Genomic DNA, 27216 nt, shown 5'->3' with positions numbered 1-27216 from the left:
TAAATTGGATAGAGAAGGGAGAATATACACTACAAGAGAGCATGTTATCTTAGAAAGAAAAGAGACAAGTATTATAACAATAATATATATAATATAATATAATTCTCTGTAATTTCAATGTTTTCCTTTCAAGTCTAAATGCAACAAGAAACCTCAGATCAGCTCTTTCATTGGTTTTCTGTGCTACTACATGATTATCATAGTAAATGTTTCTCTGATTAGGATAATTATCTTGGAAAACAGCGTCCAAGAACCAATGTATTGTGTAGTTTTTGCATGAATAGATTGTATTTGCTCTCTCCAGTTCATATCATGTCCTAATTTGGTCTCATACAGACTCAAGTGATGCACTCTTTAGCTTGCAGAAATCCGTCCGTTCTTGCAGTCATGGCATGTGACAGATATCAGACTATATGTGGCCTACTGGAGCATCACTCTGAGAGTCGTTAAGTTAGTGTGTTTCTCCTGGTTCAGGTCTTTCTGCATTGTAGGAACAAATATCTTTCGAACGTTGTTCAGTCCATAGATATCCAGACTCTTCTGTGTGAACTGGATTATTGTAAAGCTACCGTGTTTTCTGAAGGTATTGTAAACAACATAGTTGCATACATTAATTTTTCCCAGTTTGTTCATTGTTTGTTTCTTATATTTATATCTCATTAAAACACATGCTCATTTCATTCAAAAGAGGGCAATGTCCATGCAAACATGTGCCACATTTTATATCCTTTCTTTCCTTGTAACTATTTGATTGATTGATATCTTTATTTCGAACACAACAAAAAAATAAAATGGCAAACAAAGATGGAGGTATGCAGGAGACAAGGGGATAAGAAAATAATGAATGTTTATTTTAACAAAAACAAACAAAACGGTATGGCAATCAGTGAGATCAGGGGTGAAAGTTTTTGCACAGTGTTTACATCCATGGTTTAAATATACAGCGGGAACGGTAATGTGATATAATGTGTTTATATCACTGTACAACGCTGTACAATACGAGACGTCTCTCTCTACATGCCGTGTGTCTGTCCATTGAGCTGTTACGCTGAGAGCGCCCCCTGCAGGTTTGGTAACCGGTTATGAAGCGTTTTTCTTTTGAAGATGGTTTTATATCGTTTTGTGCTTTGCATCGTTTCTCTATTTGCAGCGCGTTTGATGATGCTGCATTTGTCTTTGTTTTTTGCAGCACGTTTTTTCATTTGCACCACGTTCCTCTTATTGTACCTCGTTTTGAGTTTGTGAATTTGAATCGTTTCTGTACTTGAAGCCGTTTTCCTTAACTGAGACGCATTAGGGCGTTGCAGTGCGTTTGGCCCTTGTCGGCCACCGTAAGAAATACCCCCAAATAAATTATTTTTTCCAGGCCTCAACTTCTGACAGGAGTGTCTCCAGCTCACAGACGATGTCTTTTTCATTTGCTTTACTTGTTTTTCCAAGTTCCTTCTTAGGATGAGCAGTTATTAATGGATATTTATCCTCATTATCATATTGAAATTAATCTACTTGAGGGAGGAGACAGGGCGGAGTGTTGTGCTTCACTCAAGTCCATGTTGATTGTGATGTTCAAAGAAACGTTTGTGGATTTTGGCGTACACACATTTTTGAACATCTGATTTTTTTTTTTTGCGTACGCAAGAATTCCACGCATGGATTCATGTTGAAATCCACGCACTCTTTGTACATGAGGCCCCTGGAGAAGGCTGAGGGTTTAAAAGAAGGTGAAACCCTCGCTTCAACTTTTTGCCCTGCTGCTGCTGTGACACTCTGAGGAGCCGTTTTTGCCTGCTTTGAAGGTAAAGCTGATTTTTCATCGTAACCATGGTTTTTCATCTTTATTTTTTAACGTGCTTGTTTGTGTAATGGCATTTGGGTTAATGTACTGCCTATTTGTGTAATGGTATTTTTGTTTTTACCACAGGCAAGTTGGGACCGCCCCAAGGAAATTGCCACTTTGGACTGGTAGAAATAAATCTCCCTGAACCATGTCCCATTGTGACTGTCTGTCATCCCTCACTTATGGAGTGTCTGGTCTAGTGCAGAGGGGTTACATTACCTTGACCGAAGCCAGGTGTGACAGGACGGGAACTGATGTCCCCCATCCACTTTCAGTTTGAGTTGCCCAAACAGTCAATTCAGAATCTTCCAAACCAAGTCCAAAATGCCTGCTCGCCCTGTAATGCATCCAGAAGTCACAACGCATAGCCTGAAGGCAAATTTAACAAACTTAGTCGAACATATTAGTAAGACAAAAATAAAAGAAATGCATAACATTTTTGGGTGAGCCAGTTGCTTCTGGGTGGTACAGTTGCTAGCTATTGTTAGCAATACCAGTTGATAGCAACACTCTTCGCACATACAAAGAGTATAAAAACACACGGTGTAACAGCCATATGATTGGCAGACCTTCGTAACTGAGTGATGTCATCAGGCAGCGCCTGCCGCATAGCTCTCTTACATCTGGCTCACGCGGGTACGGTGCAGCATTTTTATGAGAGTGCTTTACCTTTGTGCATTTTTTTTCCTACAGTAACATTGTTTTTTGGGTTGTTTGGAACTTGCTGTCATGTTTGACACAGAAGCCAACAGTTGAAGTTATCATTGCTGTTTATTTTTCATAATAACAAGACCTTGTGCTGTATATATTTTTTTTGCATAACCTGAAAAACACTAAAGTGTTTCAACGGACTTACTAAAAAATAACAGTGCCGTATGCATGTGTGGCTTAATATGAATGAAATTCCGACATGTTATGAAAAACGAAATCATGGACGCCATGTTGGATTCTGAAGTGAGGGTATTGCAATTTTTCTGAGTTGGACTTTTGACCTTTATTTTTTTATTTTAACAATAAAGTGTTTCAGCTAAAACTTCCAATTAGGAACAGAGACCTTGACTCCTGAGAACAAATTGAACACACCATTGATCACTAATGTGAACCAAAGACTGTGTAAAAGCAACTAAAAAATTCCCTGTGATGTCATCCATAGGTTTTCCTGAAGAGTGCTTTTGAAGCCTATTTTTCCTCATGCCGCAAGGTGCCATGTTGCAAATGGGCAGAATAAACAGGCCTGCAAAGCCAGCTGGAACCATCCATCCATAATCTAAACAGGCTGGTTCCTGTTTAGAGTCATGACATCTGAAATGAGTGCTACGTGGCACACATTTCAGATGCTGCCAGAGCTAAAAAACAGGATGACCAGAGCTCCCACGGTCACTTGGTCCTCTGCTACGTGATCAAACTACATGGTCAGAGCAGTAGAGGTCAGCCAAGCCTACCGGCATCGTGGCCTGATACACCGCTGTTGGCAGGGGGGGGTCTGCTTGGAATGATCCTAAAATAATCTACTGTTGCTCATGACTCCTTTAGCTGATTCATATCATTTGAGCTATCTGTGAACATTTGCAACAGGACCTACAGTTTCAAATGTTTTACTGGTAAAATCAGAAATGCATTTAGCTGACGCTCTGGTAGCACAAGCTGCCTGTTCTTAGCTCAGATTTGTCCTTGAAACCCTTCAGGCTGTCCACGGCCAGTCAAAGCAGTCTTTTAGTAGCACAGCAAAATTCAATTCATATTAAAAAATGCTTTATTAATGTATTTATTGATAAAAAATATGTTCTCCTTAAAATATGAATTACTATGCTTTGTTAGGTGTTTATTCACAGCCCATAAACCATGCTTAGAAGACAATACAGAGCTATAGGCTGAGTAGTAAAAGGGATGACAGCTGGCCATTGGCTGTGCCAGCTGTCAATCAAAAATCCACAACCCAAATTATAAATTACTTTTCACTTTTAATAGATTTACCTGATGTGGTACAAAATAAATAAATTACTTTTGAAAAATCTCCCCCACCATATAATTGTCATGGATATAAACTGTAGCTATGGAGACCAAAACAGTTTTTTTGAACCTGGCTGTTTTTGAACCATGTTTATTTCTGCTGCAGAATTGTGGATTTTAACATAGGGGTAGGGGTCAGTTGAGATTGGGTTGCTTTTGGAGGCAGCCCCTTGTGATTAATAGATGAACTCCAATTTTCCTACTTCTGTGTTATCCTCAATCTGGAAGTTACAATGTTGGCACTTTGTATGTTAACCGAATTGGACAGACCCTCTGTGACATCACCCGTAGGTTCTTTGAAGAGTGGTTTTGAAGCCTCTTTCAGCTCATACTATGTGTTGCCATGTTGCAAATGAGTTGAACAAGCAAGCCAGCTGGAACATGTCCAATTTATGTCAATAAAAGGTCGCTTTTACATTAGCAAGCGATGCCCAGGACTGACTAGTAGCACGGGGGTTAAAAAGTGGAGATAAAAATCTATTTTTACAACACCAAAACGCGTTGTTCATCCAACACCTGCTAACTTTGCTTCCTTCAGCCGATCCACAGCTGCAGTTCTCATGTTTATAGTGGAATATATCCCTTCAAATGTTACATCAGTGGATGATTCAGAAATGAGTGGTGTGTTTATTTGATGCTGGATTATTTCCATAGCTTGTAAAAAAACAATAGACGAAGCATTAATTCTCATGACCTATTGGTTCTAATGAGTGGTTTTGAAGCATCTTTTTCTTTCAATGCTGTGCAGCCATGTTGCTGGGGAAGCTGACAGGAACACGGCCACCATATGTCAATCAAAGTTAGCTTTGGCTACCAGCTTCTTTAGCGGATCCTTGTCAAAATATATGCAGAGGTGCTGTCAGATGTTTACAGCAGGATATACTGTTTAACGTGTTTACTCAACGGCTAAATCAAAAATGACTGATCTATTTAGCTAATGAGGGGCTAATACAATAATATATAATAATATAATATATAATATAATACAAACAACTGGTTGCTTTACTAAGCTTGATATCATGACGATTATGGAGGAGGAAGTGATAGTAGCTAGCTATTGGTTAAGCCAACTGTCAATAAATCATATTAGTAATACATTTAATGCTTTACATAAATTCTGGCGTGGTACAAAATAAATTCACCCTCTCAAATGGGAAATCAAACAGTGGAGACCAAAACCATTTTTTGAACCAGGGTATAAATATGTTTATTTCTGAAAAAGTTCTGAAAACTCTAAAGTTGGACATTTTAAAATGGGAGTCAATGAAGATTGGCTCGCTTTTGCAGCCAGGTTCTAGCGGCCAGTCGAGGACCTGTAATGACTTTTAGACCCCGTCCACACGTAGCCGGATATCTGCGGATATCTGCTAAACCGGAGATATTTTCCTACGTTTTGACCTGTCATCCACACGAAAACGCAAATAAACGAAGGTTTAAAAAAACTCCGGGCAAAGTTAAGATTTTTTAAAACTCCGTTTATGTAGATGCGTGTAGACACACACAACCGGAGTTTTGCGTTTTCGAACGTCACATTATGCTCCAAAACAACAACAAATCTGCTCTGACGTGCGACTTTTGTTTACTACAGAACTACAGATGATCCAGCATCTGTTCTCCAAGCTATTAAATAAATGGTCTCTGGTCTTGACCACCGCTTACTGCGTTACACCGACACAGAGCCTACAACCGTAGGCGACGCGCACCCTACGGTGCCCGCGGAGCCGCGGGGGTGCAGCTGCCTGGGAGCCGCAGATGATCTACAGGTTAGAATGCTTATGAATGGTCGAAAACGCAGATCTTCGGTTATGTGTGGATGCAAATTTTTTTATAAACGGAGGGGGGAAATATTTGTTTTTAAAAATACCCGGCTACGTGTGGACGGGGTCTTAGTTCCACTTGAGCCTCAACCTGGAAGTCAGATGATTGAAGGTTGGTTGGTTTAGGGTTGCCAACTCCCAGAAAAATAAATAAGGGACACCTCATCGGCAGGGCCGGCTGACCCGATTGCCTTCACCCTTCCTGGCGTGGTGAATTTTTTTAGACCCTTTTTTTGTGAGTGAAACGATTTCTTAACTATTTGACTCAAACCTGAATTGAATTAGATGCATATTTTTGAATGCCATGAACAAATGGAAAACAAATTATTATCCAGCAATTCACTTTAATACAAAATAACAAAATGAACTGAATAAAATAAGTATCTTTCTTAATAAACAGAAACCTGTCCTGCTTAACTTAAAATTGTATAAATTAATATAAAACAATAGAAAAAAAGCAGAACATCCATTCTGTAATAGTGCACATTTTTAGTGCAATAACAAAAGTGCAAACAGAAAGTCTGTAGAAAACTTGTAAACATATTTGTGCCTCAAAGGCCATGACTGTAGGCTACAGTTGGAGTAAAACAGAAAAAAATAACTTATGAACTCAACAGCTCAATGCCATTCTCCATTGGCATTTTATGACTATTTTTTGACTCACAGTAATACGGGACAAAGTGCGTCCCTTTTCAGCTCAATACGGGACGCGTACTTTGGTTTATAAATACGGGACGATTCCGTTTTTCAAGGGACGGTTGGCAACCCTATGCAGGTTTCTCATCTGTTAGCTTACCGGTAGTTTTGCAGTGTGATGGTGACTGATGAGGAAGTGAAAATTGCTAGCTATTGGCTAAGCAGGCCACCAATTAAAAGTCTATAAACCTTATAATACACACAAAATGTAAAGCATTTAAGGCAAGTTTATTTGTACAGCACATTTCATGTACAAGACAATTCAAAGTGCTTTACATAAAACATTATTAAAAAAATCCATTAAAAAGTAAAAAGAGTTTAAAGGCAGAATCAAAGACAAACACACACACGTTAAAAAGAATAAAACAAATTATATGCAAAAATAAAGTAAAATAGAGAAATGTATTACTTCATATAAATCGACCTGAAATGGTACAAAAAATTCACCACCTTTACAGTACGGACATAAAATCTTGCTATGGAAACCAGAACTGTACTGTACAAAAACTGATTTGTTTCAGTGGGTGACAACATTTGGTTTACAACAGAAACCCTAGACAATTAATGCCAGTTAAACTGAATTTACATGCTCAAAACTCAGACAGTCTGTTCTCTGCACCTCCATAACTGTCTGGTTCAGATCGGCCACCAAACTAGACAGGCACAGACTGCAACGGACAATTAGGTCTGCGGAGAGGATAATTGGGACTAACCTCCCATCTATCCAGGATTTGTACCAGGAAACGGGCAGGTAGCATCTCTGCAGACTCCTCACACCCAGGACACTGTCTGTTTGACCTCCTGCCCTCTGGACGGCGCTACAGAGCACTGTACGCCAAAACCTCCAGACACAGAGACAGTTTCTTCCCCCAAGCTGTTGCTCTGATGAACTCTCATCACTCAGAGAGTCTAAGAGTAATTAATCACTGTGCAATAATAATTATAATAATAATGATAATAATAATGATAATAATAATAATAATAATAATAATAATAATAATAATAACACAATAATATGCTGTAACAATGCACCTTTCAATAACCATGTCTACCTCATACTGCTGCACCTTTCACTTTTTTTTTAATTTTTATATATGTTAATAGGAGCTGTCATTATTTACTGTACAGTGAGCAAAAATAACCGAGTCAAATTCCCTGTCTTGTTTGACCTGACTTGGCCAAATAAACCTGATTCTGATTCTGAAACATTTCTTATTTCTGTGTCAGACTCAATCCAGAAGTTGGACTGGCATGTTTATTGCTTGTGCCAGCCAGTAATGCATGTATACACAAACCTGAATTTCTGACTACAAAAAACTGATTTGGTTCAGTGGCTGACAACATCTGGTTTACAACAGAAACTCTAGACCAGGGGTGTTCAACCCTGGTCCTCGGGACTCCCTGTCCTGCATGTTTTAGGTGTGTCCCAGCTTCAGCACACCATGATACAAGGAGCTGTGTCAACAACAGAGCTGTACAGACCTTGATGACAAGCTGGTGACAACCATTAATTTGAATCAGGTGTGATGATGCAAGGAAACATCTAAAACATGCAGGACGGGGGTCCTGAGGACCAGGTTTGAAGACCACTGCTCTAGTCTAGACTCTAGACAATTAATCCCAGTCAGACTGAATTTACTATGCGGCTAGAACAGTCTCATAATTCACAAATGCACACGCCGACCAACCAGTGCACAGGACAAAATTCACAAATGCACAGGACAAAATCCACAAATGCAAAGACCGATTCAGATCCTTCCGTGTTTAAAAAAAAACGCATTTGGGGATTGAGTCATGTCAGGGGAGTCTCAAAAGTCACACACAAATCCAGCGCAGCTCACAGACAAAAAAACGTTTGTAAATCAGGTTATATTTGTGTGTGCATCAAAAATACATTTGTGTATCTTGTTCTACGCACGTGTGAATCGGTCTGTGCATTTGTGAATCTTGTCCTGTGCATTTGTGAATCGGTCTGTGCATTTTTTTGAATTTTGTCCTGTGCATTTATGGATCGGCGTGTGCATTTGTGAATAATGAGCAAAAAAGTTTGCATTTCAAACAATGGAGTGAGGCTATGGAACAGTCTGAGTAAAGAGCTGAAACAATGTCCAACCAACTACAGGTTCAAAAGCAAATACAAAGAAAAGATTTTTGCCAAATACAGAGAAGAGGAGACATGAGGTAGTAATTGTGTGGGGATTCAGCATAATGTACGTATATAAAATGGTATATATAATAATGATTATATTGTTTATGATAGATGTGTATATATGTATATATATTTATAATTGCTCTGGCATATCATTTAATTATATCATCTTTTTATAATGCTCAGGTATAATATTTATAATGCTCAGGTATATTTATATTTATAATGCTCACAGGTATAATATTTAGTATGCTCAGGTATGATATTGCAATAATATTTTTATAATGTAATAACAGGTATATTTTTTGAGAAAGTAAAGCTTGCTGTTATATTTATTTTTATTTTTATATTCAAGCAAAATTGGAAAAGAAACAAGGGGTAGTTTTTTACTTCCTGCTACTCTTTTTCGAGCATGAGGGTTTATTTCCCTTTGATTTGTTTAATGACTGTTTATTTGTATTCTATTCTGATGTTTTGTGTAATTGTTTTTCTTATTTTTCAGCACGGTGGCTTGGTGGTTAGCACTGTTGCCTCACAGCAAGAAGGTCCCCGGTTCGACTCCCAGGCCCAGCAGGGTGTGGAGTTTGCATGTTCTCCCCGTGCTTGCGTGGGTTTCCTCCCGGTACTCCGGTTTCCTCCCACAGTCCAAAAACATGCATATTAGGTTAATTGGTGATTCTAAATTGCCCGTAGGTGTGAGTGTGAGTGTGTCTGGTTGTTTGTCTGTATATGTGGCCCTGCGATGGACTGGTGACCTGTCCAGGGTGTAACCTCTGCCTCTCGCCTGAAAATAGCTGGGATAGGCTCCAGCAGACCCCCGTGACCCTGCAAAGGATAAAGCGGGTATGGATAATGGATGGATGGATGGATGGATGTTTTTCTTTTTTATTTAATATGCTCGAAATAAAGATTTCAATCAATCATTTTATTTTTATTTTATTATTTATTTATTTGTTTATTTGCACAATGACAACAGAAAAGTTTTTTTAATCATACAAGGGCAAATAATTTGTGCAGGAGAGGAAAAGAAGCCTGAAGGGCTTATAAAAAAATCCTCCCCCTCAATACAAAATCACCAAAACAAATCAATCAATAGAAAAAGAATAGAAAAGGAAAAAAGAAAAGGTAAAAGAAACAAAGAAAAATACAATAAACACCCAAACAAAAATATCTATGAAATGGCAATTTCATTTTAGTACGAATAGCCTGTTAATTTTGTCTATATAAAAGATACCCCATTAAGTTGGTCCTAAACATTTTTAAGGATGACACTAACTTAAGAGATCTATCTAAACAGTTCCAGAGTTGAGGGCCATGGAATTTGATAAAGGATTGGTGACTGGAGGTATGACAAAGAGGTAAATGAAAGTTCTTCCCTCCTCTAACTGAATAAGAATGAATATCTGATGATAACAGAAAAAAAATATGAAAAGTGCCTGGAATGTCTTGTTTGAAATGAATGAACTTAAACATAAACAGGCATGTTTGAAACTTATTAATAGAAAAAATTGATAATAATTTAAATTTGCTAAATAAGGGTGCAGAAGGTGCTTGATGAGAAGAAAATGAAATCATTCTCAAGAATATTTTCTGAATTAGAAATAAATCAATAAATCATCAATCAATGAGACTGTTCTAGCCCCATATGAATTTCCATGCTCAACACTGGAGTCGGAGTGTCAGCCAGCCGGCTGTTGCGTCTCCGCGCCACACGGTGGCGGTACCGCGGCAGCGGTTCCCCGGGAGCGCTGGTCTGGCAGCAGAAGAAGCGGCCGAGGCAGGCTGGTAACACCGCAGTGCACGGACCGATGCGCGGCTGCTCTCTGTTCTCCCGCAGCACACACGCGTCTGACCATCCCAGGCTTCGCCGCGTCCCGCAACCCCGAGCCCCCCGCGCCTGAGCCCCAGCTGCGTAAGTACCTTCCTCTGCGTGATCCCTGCGGGCTGCGGTGCATGAACTGGTTCGTGTGTGTCGGGTTCCGGTCGTGTTTATATAATATTGGGCTCGTAATCCTCCGGAGCAGCGCAGCCGTCAAGAACAACGGGGGCAAAATCACCCAAACACGCGCTGGTATTGATGTATGGGAGGATGGTGGTTGACCCCCCCCTCGTGTGTGTCGGAGGATGCGGGGCTGGTGTTATCTGTCAGCGGCTGCACGGTCCGGGAGGAGACGCATCGTGCTCATTAGGTACACCGACGCAGAGCTTACGGCGTAGGGTACGCGGCGTCGCGCACCGTAGGCTCTGCGTCAGTTTAACGCGGGACCATGAATCACGCTTTAACCGCGGCACTAACACTGGAGCTGGAGCTGCCGCAGTGGCTGCGCTGAGAATGGGGTTGCCTGCACGGTGTTCTGCTCAACGGCGACGAGGCAAGCACACATGCAGCCTTGTTGTGTGCGTGCAGTGCAGTGCAGTGCAGGGTGAAGGTGGCTGTCTTTATTTATTTATTTTTTTTTATTGTATTTTTAAATTTTCGATCACAACGAGGGGGAAACTGTACATAGAACACAAAACCCCCACATCTCAACTTCCAATAAAAAATTAAGTCAGTGGCTGCCTCCGAATTTGCATACTTCCACCCTAATGAGTATGCAAAAACAGTATATGAGATTTTTTAGTGCGTCAGAAACATTAGTACGTACTCAATAGTATGTGCTATCCATACTCATTCTGGAGAATTGTATTAGTGTGGATTGATGGACACTAGCTGAGCAGAAACTTCCCACAATGCAATGCAGTGGTGTTTGGTTGCTAAGTGATACGTATATGTCATGAGTATAATAATATTATTATATAATATTAATATTATTCGTATAATAATAATAATAATATATAATGTCATCTTGTTTTGGCCAGGATAAACGGGAAAGAGCGGAGCGGAGCTGCTACTGCTGTTGTGACACGTGTGCGCTCGTCCGAAACATTAGTACGTACTCAATAGTATGCACTATCCATACTCATTCTGGAGAAATTTATTAGTATGGATTGATGGACACTAGCTAAGCAGAAACTTCCCACAATGCAATGCAGCGGTGTTTGGTTGCTAAGTGATGCGTATATGTCATAAGTATAATAATATTATTTAATATTATAATATTCGTATATAATGTCATCTTGTTGCCAGGATAAACGGGAAATAGCGGAGCGGTGCGCTGCTACTGCTGATGTGACACGTCACTTCCTCCCAACGGCAGGAAGTGCTGTGTGGCTCTGAGTAGTACGTCCGAATTAATGCATACTACTGATATTTACTCAAAAGTGTGCCAAACATAAGTATACTTTTTAGTATATACTGTTTAGTATGGCATTTCGGACGCACCGCAAGACATATTTCATAGTGCTATAATCATGCCAAATATTCTAACCAAAAATTCTACTAATTGAAAATACCAGTACTACCATATCAATGACTCTGAAATAATAATTAGATAGTTAAATAGTCTTCTTACCATACTTCATGATGAAGGGGACTTATCAAAAAAAAGTAGGAAACACTTCATGTCATTGTTTTCCTATCCTAAGTTGGGGCTGGTCCGTTAAAGAACCAAAATGATATCCAAACATACCCTCAAAACAAAACCAAAAACCTAACAAAACCGACATAAACGGTGGGAAAACCCCACTTAAAACAAACAAGACAACAACACAAACCATTGCACTCAGATCTTATCATTGTCACTATGCCTTACATTGACCTACGAGATTCTTAAAGTCAAATTCTATATGAGATTGACCTATTTTTAAAAAGTCTGAGGATCTGCCTTTACTCTTGTAATAAATATCGTCAAGTGTAAGGTAGCTTGAGAGTTCATTCCACCAGGGGACTAATGGCTCTTTTGCACTAGTACCTAATCGGTTCGACACGGCTCGTCGCGGCTCCACCCGTTTTGTACCCGTTTGTTTTTCCACAGCCAGGTGAGAAGTGGGCAGGTTGGGGTGAAGCTGCTGTGACGTACGCAACACCTTTGTTTGTGTCGGCGCTGATGAGAAATCAGCTGGAGCCGCGAGCGGCTGAGAAAAAAACAGCCCGTCTACATCGCTTTTTTAATTCTCTCGTCAGCCCCCAGGTTTATGAACATCTGCACCTCAGAGTTGGATCACCAAACAGACGTTTGTGCTTTATAATAAAATCGCCGCAAGCCGCCAGTCGCTCTCGCGCTGACTCCCGCTTCCTGATTCAAACATCTGCCGGCCCCGCCCCCCGACCAATCAGTGGCGAGGAGGGTGATGACGGCCCCGCCCCCGACCAATCAGCTGCCTGTAATGTGATGACGTCAAAGGATAGCAATTAATTGGTGGTTCTTGGTATGACGAAGGCACATCAGGTGCACCACGCCTCACGTGTTAGCACGAGGCTGCTGTGTGAGCGAACTGTAAATGGGGACAGAGAGCGAAGGGGAAAACATGCAGCAAAGGGCCACAGGCTGGTAACTGAACGTGAACCGCCTGTGCGAGGTCTTTAGCCTCTGTACATGCGGTGCCGGCTCTATGTACGGAGGCTGGGGAGCTATCAAGCTCTCCATGGTGTGCCTATTTTGATATTGATGTTACAGCATTGTACTTTCCACCTCCAATGCAAACAGGATCGGGAATGGAACAGGAGATAAATGTGAGGAGGCTGTGTAGTTCTACTTTGACCTGGGTCTGTGATGTCACAGCCATCTGTAAACCTGAACTGCTCACTGAATGGCATGTTTCTGTGGTCTTGTGGCACAGATGTGTCACGTTAGAGTTTTTTTATTTGAGAGTTGCGTTAAACATCAGAATTTAAAAGATAAGTGGATAAAATGTTTTGTCTTTGTTTTTCTTAAAGAAATACATCCCCTCTAAATAAATGCATTATACAGTAGTTCATTATAGTTTGTGTTGCATGCCTGGATGAAAGGGTGAGGGTTGTGTGAGCAAGGAATCCGATGTAAAGACCTATGAGAACTATTATGTGGAAAACAAAGATCTGATGCGGTGACCGCGATAAAGTGGAAAAAGCCGAAAGGATAAAAAAAGGAACAAAAAGTTTCTATTATACAAACTGAAGGTGCTCGGTCCCCTGTGGCTTGTGTGCGTTAGATTGGGTTTATTCGGCAGAACGACCGTGCAGGAGCAGCGATTTGCTGACTGAGTGGGCGAAACAAAATTGCTCATTTGCTGAGGTAAAGTGAGTCGTTGAGGTTTTAGGAAAATGTCGTTGCTATAGTCAGCTAAAACGAAACACTGTTGAGGCAGCCTTAGCAAACACCAGTGAAAGCGTCGTTGGAGGGCTGACTACACTCCGGCATACTATACATTTCACAAAACTGCTGCTCATCTTGCTGAGGTGACAAGTTTAAAGAGGAGAAAAAAGCTTAGATCATTCAGAGAGGGTTCTGTGGCAAACTCACCACTGCCTGAGGGTGTGTGTGGGTATATATGAGCGAGGTTCACACAGATCTGAGATGCCGCAGTTGCTCTGTACGAGTTAACCTATGCTCAGGGGATGAAGAGAGCCTGCCGCTACCTGTGCTGGTAAACTGTCGGCCTCCATTCATACTTCTTTGTTCCAAACCCAAAGGCAGTAGAGAGAGTGACCATCACCTTTACACAGCCCCATGTGGAAAAGGCAGCCTCTGATCATATGTTCCTGGCCTATGGGCATTGTTGTGTGAATCCTGATAGATGCACCTTGGGGATTAAGCGGTATAAAACGCTTTTCCTCAGGATTTGCAACCTCATGTGTGCTGATGACAATATACACATGAAGGAAACCAAGAGGGCTCACTGTCAGTTGACTATAAATCTATTTAAAATGCAGAACATGTTACTTAAACATGTAGTGTAATGCCCCAGATATACTTGCCGTTCAGTACGTGTACGCATCATGGTCGCCACACGTATCCTGCATTCATTTGACGCGTCGACGTGCACGTTCTCAAAAAGACACTGAACGTGTACGCGATGCACACACAGGTCATGATGGTGTAACTCCACTCTGCCAATGTCTATATAAATTTGTTTAGAGGAGATATTTTTTACTGATTTTTATTTATTTTTCTTTAAGCATCTTATTTCTGGTGTCTCTGCCGTAGTTGTGGCAGAGTATATGACCACAGAAGGAGATTCCTTCCTCTGTGATGTCACAGAGAACCGTTGTCCGAAAAATAACCCCTCCATTAGCACGTGTTCTCAGCATCCTGAAAGGTAAGTAGTTTGTGTGCAGGAACACTCAATAATCCATTTATTTATTACCTTTTTTAGCCCATAGTCTCATCTAAGATTACAATTCATCACAATAACATTGTAGGTAAATCAAAAAACATGGAAAATAATTAGGTCACATGGTCACTTCTTTTGACAGTCATGGATTCTGGTGTTTGCAAACCAAACAAACACCATCCAAGACCTACATTTGGTTAACGTTGTCCCTTCGATGAGAGGATCACCTGCAAGCCTGGTTAGCAGTTGTTTGCAAGAAAAATATTTGAATTCACTTGGTGGATAAAGTGACATGGCTCTGACTACAAGCTCCCTGAACGCCTTGCTGAACGTATTTGCTTTTCACAGAAGAACATTGTTAGAGCTGCAAAAACACGTCAGAGTCTAGTTTTACGGCACGATGGGTCTGATGTTGAATGAATCTGACTTCCCTTAGCGTGAGAGTGACTCTCCAATGTGTCTTGAACGGTATAGTAAAAAGGAAAAGAAGCTGTCTGTCTTTGGGGAGATAAACCGTTCTCCTGATAACAGTGCTTGAATTACAAAGGGGACTTCCTCAAAGTGATTGCACATCGTTTGACTTATTTCTGGTTTCAAAGTGTTTGGAGCTGTTTGAAAAGGATGTATTTCTTAATGGCAGCGTCCTCTCGTGACTTCCCTGGTGCTATTCATCCTTTTGTCCTGTGCACTTTTCCTGGAACACACCAAGCATCCTGTTTTCTTATGTCTCAATTACTTATTGATTTAAGTAAACACCAGCTACCATGGCATTGTGTTGTGTAAGCTCTGTTTGTCACAACCTTCATACCTTCCTGTCTGTCTTTACTTGTGAGTAGCTTAGTATGAAGAAAGTTCCCCTTGCTTCCATTAGATTCCATCAGATTGTTTCTTTTTTTTCTCCAGGTGTGGGTTTTATAGGTGTGAGAAATCCCTCAGCATGACTGTTAAGCATAGCAATTGAGTTCATTAGAAGGGAATTAGCAAATGACACTCATAATGGTATAAACAGTCTCTTCTTAGTTCTAATCTTTGTTACTCTTAAAAAAGGAAAAGCAAGACTTTTCTCAAAAAGAAAGCCAAGGCGTGAAAAAAGCGGAGGATCAATTGAAAACCAACATTCAACAGAGACCAGGTTTTGTTATCAACTCGGTTTTCCAAATATTCTTATTGAATAAATCACGCACCACGGGCTCCTTTTGATCTTCTTGCAGAAAGATACATCACATGTCGAAAGTAGGCAGATGCACAGCATCTCTGCAGTTTATTATGTGCTATATTTTGCCCATACGCAGGCCATATCAGCAGACACAGCATGGGGCCTCACTTTGCCGCTGGTTTTACATATCAGTTGGTGTAAAAGGGGCTTAACTAGCTTGCTAAATACATTCGAGAAATGAATAATTTAACTAATATAAACCTAATTTGCATTCAGTAATAACATATTTTTTTTCTGTACTGTCCTCTAAAATGTATATGTGAAATAATTAGTTGGTGAAAAAATATGTTTTAGAAAAGTTTTTTTTTTTTTTTTTTAAACGTATATGCTAGTTAAAAATGGAAATATGAGGTGAAGTTTGTTGTTTTTTCCAGCTGCTCTGACTAACACCAGTTGTGTTCATGGATGGCTGGTACTGCACCTGGATCCCATACTCTTCAGAGTGCTTTACAATGCCCCTGTTATCAGATGGCTTTGCTGTTTCTTTTTTTTTTTTTTCTCCCTCATTGGATTTTGTGGCAAGCTGGGTATGATCTACTTTACTCACCAGATGCCCTTTACCCATTAGACCTTATTTTTATATGTTTTCATTAGTTTTTATTTACAATTTCCATTGGGATATGGCTGAATCCAGGAGTTGTGTATATCAGTTTGTTACATATTTGCCTTGCTTTACATGTAATATCAAATTACATAGGTGAGTTAAAGCAAGCATGTGGTCAGGAATTAACGATAGTCCCCTTTATGACTTTTTTTTTCTTTAATATATTTTATTGAATCTAGGCAACAATGTACAGTGACAATAATGCAATCAGTATCCATTTTCTTTTCTTGTTTTTTACAACGAACCCTTAATCCCAAGACCCTATTATTCCCTTATTAAACTCCCTCCTATCCCACCCACTCATGGACCTCACATTAACCACATGGCCAGTAGTAAATAGTCAGTGTCATTGATATGAAAAATGGTAAAGCTTAACATAAATGATTAACATGAGAGGAGGAGTAATTATATAAATAATATACAGCAAACAACAAAAATTAATCAAAATAAATAATAAGTCAAATATCAGCTGTAGAATGATATCTATCTCTGACATATTAGGTCTAAATGTTAAACCGTCCCCACATATAGCCGTTTTTGGCGTAGCTCCTGATGAACTCGGCACCACAGCCATCCAAAATAATATCATTGCTTTTTCCTCCTCGGTAGCCCGCAGGAGGGTTCTCCTTTTGTGGAAGTCCTCCCAGCCGCCATCATGTAAAGTCTGGCTAAATGATATCTTGTTTTTACTTAAACTGGAGAAAATTAAGTTCGCACTTAGAGGTTGCTCAGGAAGGTTTTGCTCACACTGGAGGCCGCTGCTTACCTACGTCAATCAGCTCCCTTCAAGTGAGGTGTCCCCATAGTGGTCCGCTTTCTTCCTACCTTTCCGCAGATCACTGGTTAAATCCTCAGCTGTTGGTTTTGCAGTGGGAAAGAGCATTGGATTGCACTGGATCTGCTGTTATAGATCCCCCCGGGTCCGTAGGGTTCCATGACATGACCGAGACGTGGGCAGCTATCAGGACTTTGTTTGTATTCTTCTACATAATTAGCACTTTAACAAGTGGCAGTGAAGTGATTCATCCTATGACTTTTTTTTAAGCTAATACTTGCCATTGTTTTTTTTTTGTAGATCAATTGTACAGTCTATGGCATCCCAAAAAATACTTTGGTCTTGTGCAACTTTGAATATAAATTCCATTATTCAGCTGACCAGTCTATTTGAAATACTGTATCCATCATGCAGTGCAAACCTCAGCTACCAGAACAGATTGATGATGTTATCTTGCGATGATGATGCTTAAGCACTTCTTATAGTTGCATCATCATTAGATTTAAAGCTGATAACGATCTACTGGAGCAACATGCTTGTGGGCATGTTTCACCACCAGTATTATGATGTGTTGGTCAACACCGCTGTGATTTTTATCGAGCTCAGTTTTCCTTTGTGTGTAACAGCTATCATCTCCATCAAGTGAAGTGGCTACTCTGTTTACATTGGCCTTCTTGTAATTTGTGGGGCACTGTAAATAAAGAGGGATGAGAGAATTCATTAAGCTATATGAATGTAATCTCTGACAGTGAGATGTGGCCTAAAAACATATAATCTATTTTTTCCTAGCACCAGAGATGCATTTCTCGAACCTAGAAATGTAGTAGTACCACATATTTAAATTTGCGTTCCAGGTCCATCTAGTTATCGTTCTTTGGCACTTACTAGATGCGTTACCACTAGTGGGGATTCAAGATAAACCCGGCAGACAGGAACCTCTAACAGGCCAGACCTCCTTCTCAGCCCCTGTAGCTGGCATGTCTCCATGACACTTTAGTGCCCAACAAGAATTGTTGACTGAGCAAATAACATAGTTTACCACAAGGTTAGTGTGAGTTATGTTCACAGTGCTGAACATAATTAGCAGACACCCAGCTAGGTAGTTCCTGTTGACCAATCTGAGTAACTCTCCTACTACAGGAAACCATTTCGCCCTGAAAAGGTCCCTGAAGGAACTTTTGCTGGGCCGTTTCTGGTAATGGAGATGCGTAAAGATCAGGCCCTAAATAATCTACCCAGAGTTCCCACTAGTGGATTTACGCCTATTACCGGTAACTATTCCCATAGGTCATGCAGAGCCAATCAAATTAGTCAATCCTTGTAGGGTGTTGGGGCGGCATTAGCTTGCGAGCTGTCCAGCCATCTTTTGGACACAGATTAAAAAATCTACTGTTACATTTTTAAAACATAGCCTGAATAATGTTGAACTTTGAACCTTTTGAAGAGGTGTTCAGCAGGATGCTAAACACCTTTTGTATGTTGTCAAAACTCTTCAGAGAAGATATGGACAGATTGACTGGCCGCACTTGTTTTTGTTGTCATATGATGTTCCCTCCGAAAACGAAGCTTTGCATATTTTGTGATCTAATACCTGAATTCCGTAACTGATAAAATGGAATTTAGCCCGGGTCTTGTTATTTTACAATGACTGCGTTTACATGCAGTCAATAACTCTTATAAAATCCGAATATTAGCAATAACCCGGTTTTGCACGACCATGTAAACACCAATAACCCCTTTGAATAACCCGAATTTGCTAATATTCGGGTTTTTAAAAACCCGAATATTCAGGTTTTTCGGGTTTTTAAAAACCCAAATATGACCCCTGGGTTACTCCTTTTAAAACCAGAATATTCGGTCATGTATACGCCTAACGGGATATCCCCATCAAACGGAACATGAATTTGTTTTCTGCGCATGTTCTTTTCGCAAGGAATCTTGGTCTTTTGAGTCCAGGACATACTAATCGCTTCATAAATGTAATGAAGGATATGAACATTTTGGCATTTGTAGACGCAGCATTTGTTTTGAATTTGGATACAGGAAGAAGGAATTGCATCATGTTCTCCGCGCGTCGCTGGTTTGATCGAGATATCCCAAATGATCAATTACCATGTATACAGGGATAACCCTGTTTGCTCACGCATGTAAACGGAATATTCCGAATGTCTCAGTAACCGGAATATTAGCAATAACCCGAATTTTGACTGCATGTAAACGTAGTCAATGTCGGAATGGGAATAATGAATGGAACCACTATAGGGTCTGGAATTGCTTTAACAGAGATAACTATGGCTTTGGATGCAGCATGATCTGAATACGGGGAAATATACATGCAAATTAATGTGTGAATTGTTGTCTTGGTTTATTGCCACACAACATGACGGTGTACTTTAATGTAGAGTTCTGGGATCTTTGTTAAGCTTAATGAGGACATAGAATACAAATGCCAACTAAAAACTGATTTAATTAAAAAAAGAAAACAAAGAAAAACATGCCTCAAAGGACTCTAAGTCAGACACAGACAAAGTAATAAATAAAAAAGATCCCTTTTATTTTCCGATCTTATGACGTTAACCGAATTTACATCCTGTTTGTAGTTTGGGAGTGGTCTCTCAACATTTCCGCACATATATTTGTTTTTTTATAGTTGTTGAATACAGTGGGGATTATTCCATCGATTTAATTGTGTAATTGGATGGGACATATTTTTTGCATTATTTAAGAGCGTATACAAAAAAGGGAGATCTCTTAAAATGTGAACCTATATAGGCCTTCGCCTCCCCTAGCAACCACTTTATAAACTCAAACATTTTCATATTTACATGTGGTGCTTTTTACATTTAGCAACTGCAGAAAATGACAAGCAACATTTCTGTAAACTGAAACAAGGAGCTGCATGGTACTTTCTGCGTTCAATGATTACCTGCAGTTGCACTGTTGCCAGGTAATATGCAAGTTTAACATAAAATAGTGTATAAAACGGCAGAAATTAAATGTCCACTACAGCAAGTAAGACCAGATTCTGCCATTGATGGCAAGGCCTGACACTGCAGAAGAAGAGGATATAGCACAAACTCTGTCTCAAAAGCACGGAAGAATTTTCAGCTATATCCTGTGCATTGTCCTTCCATCAGTTTTCTTCCGCTTATCTGGGGTCAGATCGTGGGAGCAGTATCCTAAGCAGGGAAGTCTGGGCTTTCGTCTCCTCGCCCACTTGGTCAAGCTCATCTCGGGGAATCCCAAGGTATTTCCAGCCCAGCTGAGCGACATCGTCCCTCCAGCGTGTCTTGGGTCTTCCTGTGCACTGTGGTGAATCAGAATATAATCAAATCAATTGAACTAAGCTTTAATACAAAGAATTTACATTGAGATTAGAGAATTAATCACGTTTCTCAAAATAATTGTTTCATCCCCTCCCGTAAACAGTTGTTGAATGTAGACCAATGGTTCTTGGGTGTCCAGGCACCACGGGCTCAGAAATATCTTCAATGAATGAATGAATGAAGGTTTTATGAATCACTGTGTTCTGTTTAGCTTGTATATCTGGATCTGATTGCTTTCTGTGCACTGTCCTGTCCATGTCATTTTTATCTACACATGACTTCACTGTTTCAGATTTGCCTGCAGATGTCAGAAAAACTGTCATTCCCTATCAGGTTCAAATTAGAATTTAAATTGACTTTTGATGTATTTAAACATGAGAGGGAAGTTTAATCAATACAATGACCTGTATACAACTCAGTTGTGCCACATAGACTTTGCTCAGGGCTACTGTTACTAATTAAGAGCAGTGACAGTGTCAGAAATGCTGTTGGAGAGGTATGAACCGGCTGATATGGAGTATGATGTGCATTAGCATGAATGTTCTTGACAGTTGTGGTTGCTGTTATTAATTTGAACTGTTCCGCAGAACCGCGAGTAAGCCATGGGTCAAGGGTATACATTTGTCTACGGTGTATTGCACAGATATAATGATGGTGTGACAAAGCTGTAAGGCTGAGTTTCCTTCATCCTATAGAATTGCTTGCTATTGCTGAATTCAGAACCAGATATACTGTTGGTAACAATAGAAGGGGGTCATTTTCATACAAACCCTTTTTTTGTGTGCTGTAGGCTTTACTTAAGCTGATGAAGTAAAATAAAAAAAAATCCTTTACTGTTGTGCTGTTTGCCAGCATAAAATAAAATGCAGCTTTTCTGTTCCTCTATCTCCTCTACCAGCATGAATTTTTGAATGGTACATGGGGCGTATGTGTACACACACACACACACACACACACACATACACACACACGTGTATATATAGATATTATATTATCTTAGAACCCTTTATTTACAAATTTAGTACAGAATCCAATTTACAGTCTTCTGCATTACTTGTGTATCTGACTCAGATTGTGGTTTCTCAGAAACTAAACAGGCTGTCAGATCATTACTCAAAATAAAATTTGTCTTCCTTGTAGGGCTGTCAATCGATGACATTTTTTAATTGCAATCAATTGATCATTTTTATAGGTAACTCATGATTAATTGCAAGAATATTTTTTCTGCTCTGTTTACCGTAAAAATATATTTTTCAAATTGCAATAAAAGAGGAGGAGACAAGTATCCTTGCTTTAAACAAATAGTTGTATTATTATTTGTAAAAGAACATCTTCAAAGAGGGACCACTTTGGCCCAACAAGCAACAATTGATGTTGATCTGAATAATTCCGACACAAAATAATGTTAAATTAAACATCCCCTTTGTTAAGCAGTTTTCAATTCATATATTTATAGCCTGGTTAAAAAAACCACGTTTGTTCGTATTATTTGATTCAACATCGATGAACACTCTGAGGTGGGAAGGTATTTTGTATGACATCGGGTGAACTTGTATAAAGCAATACATTTTCTTTTCTAATATTAGGCTTGGCCTTTGACTGACAGTCGGCTCACCCAATGGCTAGTCACGATCAGTAATGATCATACCACAAAGCTAAGGAAGTAATCTGCGATTAATACTAACAAGCATCAGTCAAGCGCAACAGTAATTATTAATTTCGCCACTGAAACAACATCTGAAGCGGGTTATTCTGCTGTAAACATCTGCCGGCAGCTCTGCAGCTCCTTCAAAATGGGTCGGCCAAAGAGTTTGACAGGGTGGGCATATTCCAGTCAACTTTGGGGGCAACATGGCAGCGCTATGAGGAAGGGGATATCTATATATATATATATATATATATATATATATATATATATATATATATATATATATATACATATACATAAAATGTCTGTGTATGTATATATTTTTTTACAGTATCTGGAAAAAGAGGCTTCAAAACCACACTTCAGGTTACGTGACCAATGCAAGTATATGGTTACAACTGCATAATTTTTGTTTCTCCAAGCTACAGGTTGGGTCCAGGGTCCTATTTACCAAACGTTTGTTTATCTTGATAAGAAATAAAAATTGTGGTGTCAAACAGAATTTATGTTGTTAACTCAACCCCTGTTGTTGTTGTTGTGTTTTAGTTTTTTTGTTTTTATTCAGAGTTCGCCATCAATGAGTACAGGACGTGAGCAGTATGCAAGTTAATTTAAAAGAGGGAGTAATGGCTCCATTTTTCAGGTAATCTCTCCACTGAAACACTGTATTGTATCATAAATAATAATCATGCAGTAATCAGTATACATGGCTATTTGTCACAGTGTGGTATGGGTGGCTTAACAGAGTCAATTGAACTTGCTTTTTTTGTTTTGGAGAGTTTTCCATTGTCTGTAGTTCCTGGTAATGGATATTTTTAGGTGCAACCTGAGTTGACATTTCAAGGGAGCTGAGCTAGTATGAGTGAATAAAGTGAAATAAAACAAACAAAAAAACACTTAAGACCTCCAAATAGTGAGAGATAACCTACAACGAACATAACAATATCTCTCAAGTCCTGCATGGACCAACACAATTCCTCATTTTCAGCGGGGCAAATCAGTATGCACAGTGTCCAAATCTGTGGGTATGGATTGCCAAACATGACATCGATATCCCCTCTGTTTGCTCAGATGGCCCATCTGTGTGCATGATTTACAAATCCGTACTTGCAGACTTACACGTGCCCTTTTGTTTTCACCCGACATTGAGGTCCGTAGCATACAATTGTCCCTCTGTGCTGCTTGGAAAAGATGCCAAACACCTCTGCACTTACACAATGCAGTGGCCACCCTGTACTGTTTATGTCACTGCAGTTTCAAATGGTGCTGTATTGAAAATCAACTGATTCCACCAACATAAATGGGATTGGGTTTGAAGCGCAAAAGTAGAGGAGACTCAAGTTGAGTCTAACTATATTGTACCTTTTGTAAAAGGGTGTGGGCAGATGTTATTTCTGAACAGTTGTACACACGTGAAGAAGTTTTATTTATTTATGTATATCAAATCAGACTTTATAAAGCACCTTTCATACATAAAATGCAACACAAAGTGCTTTACATAAAACTTATTAATGCCCTACCCGGATAGAGGAGTCCACACCACAGCGGTAAAGCCGTGGTACAGAGCTCCACAACCATCCAGGCCAGAACCACCCCCAGGACGACCTGCAGGCCAGAGTCACTCCCAGCATGGAAGAAAGCAGGATAAAATGCACTAAAAGAGTTTAAAAAGTATAACATAACATAAAATCCTAAAAGTATGTCTAGAAAGCAAGACATTAAAAACTAAGAGAATAAGACAATAGAATGTATAAAATAGACCATAAATAACGACTAAAACATTTAAATATAACATTGAGATAAAACAATGAAAATAAAATATGATAAAACAGGATAAACTAAAGATTAATATGAAACAGAGCAGTAAGATCCAATAAAAATAGGGGTGAGCATAAAAAATGTAAAAGAGTTAAATGAGTCAGTTAAAAGCCTGATTAAAGAGATGGGTCTTGAGCCTCTTTTTAAAAACATCAACAGTCTCTGCGGCCCTGAGGTTCTCCGGGAGGCTGTTCCACAATCGGGGACCATAATAACTGAATGCCGCCTCCCCGTGTGTCCTGGTTCTAACTTTTGGTATGGTTAAAAGGCACCGGAGGACCTCAGGGTCCGCGAGGGTCGATAGGGTAAAAGTAGTGCAGACAAATAAGAAGGCCCAAGACCATTAAGACACTTAAAAACTAGTAAAAGAACCTTAAAATCGATCCTGAAGCGCACGGGGAGCCAATGCAGCGATTTTAAAACAGGTGTAATGTGCTCCCGCCCTCTGGTCCTCGTCAGCACGCGAGCGGCTGAGTTCTGTAATAATTGTAGGTTATACATGTTCTTTTTGGGAAGAACAGAGAGCAGGGCGTTACAATAATCTAAACGACATGAGATAAAAGCATTCATTAGCACCTCCGTACTAGCCTGAGAAACGGGCGGACTCTGGCTATGTTCTTAAGATGGTAAAAAGCTGAGTCAAAAATCACGCCCAGATTTTTAACTGATTTTGAGGGTTTCAAATCCTGTAACTTTGGTAAAAGTTTCTCTCTCTGGCCTTGAGGACCAATAACTAAAACCTCTGTTTTGCCCTGGTTGAGCTGTAGGAAGTTTGCTGCCATCCATGACTTGATGTCTAAAATACAGTTAAAAAGGGCATCAATTGGCCCAGTGTCATCAGGAGATGTATATTAATATTAGGCTAGGGCTGTGATGGATCATGGATATTCTGTGTATAAGTTAAATTTAGAATTCTTAAGCATAGATGATTTTAAAAAAATGGTGAGTGATCAGTGTGATTAATCTCTAAGGTTTACACATCTTTCTTAACCCCTATGTTGCTGGGAGGCCTGAACACTTGACTTGATAGGACAAGAAATGTTTAAGTGCCGTTAATTTAAGAAAAAACTTTTTTAAATTAAGGAAAAAAAAAACAAACAATTAAATTGGTAGGAAGTTTTAATCTATTTAATTCTAATTTAATTCTGACCTTTTTTATCATTTTAAAATGTTTGAAAGAGCTGGAAATGTATATACACCCTACCCAAAAAGTTATTGTGTGCAAGTATGTTGGAGCCAGCTCATGATACACAATATTTGGTATAAATGGAACTTGAGCCTGTCTGGTTTTTATAAGACACCTGGCATGAGCCAATTCAACATACTTCCATGATAATATTTAAGTGTATGCATTCCAATATAGACATTTGAAATTGATGCTGCATAGGCAGACAGTACAATTGGAGCCTTGTTTTGGACACATTGGAGTTAAAGAACACTATAGTTTTTTTGTTGTCTTTTTTTAAAGCTGTTTTAGGTGTTTTAAGTGTAGCTCTTGCTTGATCTGTCGGGCCCAGAGGGTTAATATGACAAGTCTTGTGAGGTGCCACATCTGACTACAAAAGTAAGCCAAACACCTTCGTGCCAAACTAATCTTAGACTTTTGACCAGAGTATTTAAAAACAGAGACTTAACTGGTGAGGATACTTAATGACAGCAAGATGCAGTTTTTGTTCATGACGTCAGTCTGCATGAGATTCTCTTCTTTTCTGAGCGGTTCTACATCAGTGTTCCTCCATCACCCAAGTTGCCAAAGCAAGGTTGGAAAAAAATTCAGATTGTAGCCATTGTTCATTATTACCACTGTAACGAGTTTGTCTCTGCTACATGCACATCTCATCTCAACATCTTCAACCAAGACGTGAGGTGCTGCGAGGTTTCACAGGCAAGTCCTGGCAATCCTCATGACACTCAACACTTTTTCTTTAATTATTTTTTTCCAAGCTTTTTTTTTTTTTGGATTCACTTGAGGTGACTTCTTAGGCAAAATCAGAAGAAAGGACTAACGCACATGCCAGATATGGTTATCATCAGAGCGTGAATGAGAGATTACAGTGAATGCCACACGCCTACGCATGTTAGCGCTACAAAGGGCAGGACAAGGCCTACATACAACTGCCAGGACTTCTACCCGTCATTGCAAGAAATGTTGCACAGGCTAGCTGACACATGACTGAGATTGTCTCTTTCACTGGCATGTTTTCTGTTATTTTTGCATACAAGTAAAGAATGGCAATATTACTATAACTGTGCCTACACAGCCTGGAACATTATATATGCCCATCTGTGAAAGTTGTTTGGGTGTGTCATTAATTTGCAGTCAACATGTTCTTTATTTTAGATTTGTGCATTGATTGGTCTCTCGAAGCACAATTGAAAAGAGTTGTTGGAGTTTTTGAGCAAATATAGCTTATGCAACAGTGTCGTGATTGTGGATGAGTCAAAAAGGTTTATTTTTGTTGTGTAACCTTTGTTGATCTGAGTGTGTTGAGCTGAATATTCAAGATCTCAGCTGTGCTTACACATTTAAATGGTTGCAGTCGTTCATAGCTACAGGCTTCTCACTTAAACCACAACTTTGTGGCCACATTGCTGATCCACTGGAGTGGGTGTGGGTTGGCTGCACTGGTGTACTTCTTTTGCTCTTTATGAGGTGGGGAAGTATTTTAATTGCATTAAAGTCTGAAAATTATATATGGAAACTCCTACAAGCCCATGATACTGGTTATATTTATTTTCATTCGGTGTAAAGTACCTGAGCTTGTGTATGTATTTGATAAGCAATGGGAACTAGGATTGCAACTATTCTTTTATGGTCGGTCGTTTTATATTTTACAGTTTCACAGTCTCACAAGAAAATTGTGTCAATTTTAAACAGAAAAATAGAGATATATTGATTTAAATAAACTGAGATGGTACTAATAAAATCTAATATAGCTATTTAGGGCTGATATTGATGGAATTCACCCACCAGATATCTGAATATATCTGAATCACTGATCCAAAAAATGATAAGAAAAAAAGTTGTCATATTTTATAATAACAATGTAGATTTTCCTTTTAATGGAATTCCTATACTTATATTTTAAATCATTTATTTAAACAGTTTTACACATTTAAACTCATTC

At 39.4% G+C, this 27216-nt stretch overlaps 1 protein-coding gene across 3 annotated transcripts in view; it reads left to right on the top strand.

Annotated features, from left to right (window-relative positions):
* The window catches only part of adarb1b (adenosine deaminase RNA specific B1b), a 237903-nt gene that overhangs the window by 56907 nt on the left and 153780 nt on the right, over positions 1-27216 (top strand). The window contains exon 1 of one of the 3 annotated variants that reach the window (XM_061723953.1): positions 10262-10421. The exons of 1 other annotated variant lie outside the window; for it this stretch is intronic. The gene's annotated coding sequence lies outside the window, so the exon portion shown is untranslated. Of the gene's footprint in view, positions 1-10261; positions 10422-11419; positions 11439-27216 lie in introns of those variants that run through there. One more of the 3 variants, XM_061723954.1, reaches the window with a different exon arrangement.

The sequence above is a fragment of the Cololabis saira genome, chromosome 6 (genome assembly GCF_033807715.1).
Source record: "Cololabis saira isolate AMF1-May2022 chromosome 6, fColSai1.1, whole genome shotgun sequence".
Taxonomy (NCBI): domain Eukaryota; kingdom Metazoa; phylum Chordata; class Actinopteri; order Beloniformes; family Belonidae; genus Cololabis; species Cololabis saira.
This window is presented reverse-complemented; position numbering and strand designations above follow the sequence as displayed.